This window comes from Squalius cephalus (genome assembly GCF_949319135.1).
Source record: "Squalius cephalus genome assembly, chromosome: 23".
Lineage (NCBI taxonomy): Eukaryota > Metazoa > Chordata > Actinopteri > Cypriniformes > Leuciscidae > Squalius > Squalius cephalus.
The window spans coordinates 3,676,210-3,679,129 of NC_137144.1; the positions used below are offsets into that span (position 1 = coordinate 3,676,210).

The window sequence follows — 2,920 nt, forward strand, 5'->3', positions numbered from 1 at the left end:
TGTATGATTCTGTCAATAGACTCTTCAGAAATGTGTGTATAATAGCTTAGCATTTCTCAACATGAGGAAGTTGTTTGATAATGTGTTTGTGACTGATCTACAGTCTTCAGGATAATGATTTAAATAGAGAGAGTCACTTTGCATTGTCAGCACATGCTTCAGTGCTCTGAGAGTGTTTATAGTGCTGTGAGTTTAACACTTCATGACTGAGAGCAGAACACAATCTTCATCATCACACAAGACTAAACTACAGCAATGAACACAATCAACATCTTCATCTGGACCATTGCACTGTTTATTCAAGGTAAGATGTAAAAACTGACTCTGGTTTTGGTGTTTTTGTAAAAGTATATGATGATAATAGTTTTTCTATTAATAGTTAATAGTAACACTAATAGTTTTTCTTTTCTCTTCTTCAGAATCCAGAGGAGTGACTCTGACTCAACCTGAAGTTAAAACTGTCCAACAGAGTCAAACAGCAACAATAGAGTGTAATATAGATGTAGGAATATACAGCAACTGCTTAGCCTGGTATCAGCAGAAACCTGGAGAAGCTCCTAAACTCCTGATTTATTATATAAACAGCCGTAATACTGGAACTCCATCTAGATTCAGTGGCAGTGGAACAGCAAGTACTGGACGAGATTTTACTCTGACCATCAGTGGAGTCCAGACTGAAGATACAGGAGATTATTACTGTCAGAGTGCACACTGGATCAACAGTAAAGATGTGTTCACACAGTGATAAAGAGTCGTACAAAAACCTCTGTCAGTCAGACGTCACAGTGACTGCACTGATACAGCTGAGAGAAACTGCAGCTGCTGATGGAGGATCACAAACTACACAATATCAATATTTAGTTCAAAGTTTCTAAAGACTTTCAAAAATATACATGTATCGATAGTAATTTATTTGATATGAAATAAGAGTTAGTGCTGATATTCAACCCATTCTCACTCCCAAGGCGTCAAAAACTGAAGCATGGTCAAGCGCCCCGGTGTCAATCTATGGACGAATTCGGAATTGTATGGTAAATTAACTTAATTATAACCGTCTTAATTTATATGTTTCAAGAACAATAGTAATTGCAAGTCGAGACTTTCTTGTTTTACAGCAGAGAAGGAAGACCAGTCCTTATATCAACGCAAGCTAATCGAATAAGTCCTTTGTTTCGGGTGAGGAAGGAACATCTTGTGCCCAAAGACAGAAAGCTGCGCGAGTCTGTGTCTTGTATTGAAACAATGCTGTAATATGTAGTACATAATTTGATGTTGACAATTTTACATTGTACAGGTTATCACTTGGTTTTTGACCATGTGAAGCTCTTGAAACAAGTGACAGAAGAGTATGTTGTCTTGAAAGAAATCAAGCATCACTGGCAAAGGCTCAAAAGAGACCATGGCTTTCTTAGGCCTAGTCCACATGGACACGGGTATTTTTATAACCGGAGTTTTTCCTCCTGCGTTTAAAAAACAATTCCGTCCACACATGCTTGGTTTAAAAGAAATCTCTGCCTACATGAAGACGCAAAAAACACGCTGTCACGCGCTGTCAAGAGCATGCCACACCAGCAGGCGGCGATCGTAAAGCCACGTTGGCCAATCAGAAGCCTGAATCAGAAGCAAAAACCCCCGTTTTACTGTCTACATGACAACACTGCAACCGGCGTTTCTGAAAATCCTCACCCTGGCAGGGGTTTTCAAAAATGTTTGGTTTCAGTGACCTGATACTGCGTTTCCGTGTGGACGAACGGACGAACGGCCGAACCGCGTAAAAAAAGTCACGGTTATAAAAATACCCGTGTCCGTGTGGACAAGGCCTTAAAGATCTTTTAAAATAGGTTGCTGTTGAAAAAACTTTTTTGTTCACTACTTAGCTTATATTATGTGCTGCAATATTATATAGATAATACTTAAATGTGTATATTATATAATGTACTGACGGCTGCTTTGTAAATTTAAATCAGGAACGGGCAACTCTGGCCCTTTGCGTTCTCCTTTTTGAGGCAGAGAGTTATCCTCCAACCCTAATCGAGCACATCTGGAAATTTAACCAAAGTAAAGATGGGATTTATGGCTCTTTGAAGGGATCCGGATCTTGGCGATCCGTTCATTTCAAAGAGCCGTTCAAAAGAACGTCTCTTTTGGCTCTTTTTAAATATTTAGTCAGTTTTAAGAAGCCAGCTTGGGGGCATGTCAGTTTATCCTGGAAATAATCACTGGGAGGAATGATGAGGTGAGATTTGTAGTCAAATAATTAAAACTCAGATATCACACACCAATATCTGAGTTTGAATTATTCTGAAATATTGATTATTACCTCATTTGTCATGTGTGGACTATATTCCATAGGGTTGCACAACATCCCTCTGCTTAGACAGTGACATCACTATTTTGGATTTACCTTTAGTACAAAGTGTGTGTATGTGTAAAGCTACGTTGACTTATGTTATTCATACAATACCTACTCACAAATAAACATCAAAAACAAAGCCGGCTGCAATGAATGTCTGTGCAAAAAACAGCTTTTAATGAAAAATTTGTATACAAGAACAGTATCACAAAAGAACATTTTGATAGATAACAAAACATTTTACTTATATTTATACAGCCCCTTCAAGTTTTAAATGAACACAAAATGCAATGTAAATAAATACAAAGCAGTTCCTTACTTTATGGCTGTTTCTGCCTCTCTTTCTTGTCCTTGGGCAAATTTGCATTAAGGAAGACAAGAGCTCTGACCTTTTTGGGCTTAAGGCGACTTCTCCTCTCTGAGATTATCTGTCCAGTTTTCGAGAATATTCTCTCAGAGGGAACTGATGTCGCCACAACACAAAGCTTCTTGGCCATCAGCTTGCTAAGCCTGGGGTAAACAGGGGCTCGACTCTCCCACCACTTGAGGGGATCCTCATGTGTTGGA

At 38.8% G+C, this 2,920-nt stretch overlaps 1 long non-coding RNA gene across 1 annotated transcript; it reads left to right on the plus strand.

The window, feature by feature from the left end:
• The first annotated feature begins 204 nt into the window (after positions 1-204).
• On the plus strand, positions 205-2,675 carry LOC307151197. The gene is made up of 3 exons (XR_013819847.1): positions 205-304; positions 420-1,031; positions 1,116-2,675. It is a non-coding gene; the product is annotated as an uncharacterized lncRNA (long non-coding RNA).
• The last annotated feature ends 245 nt before the right edge of the window (positions 2,676-2,920 follow it).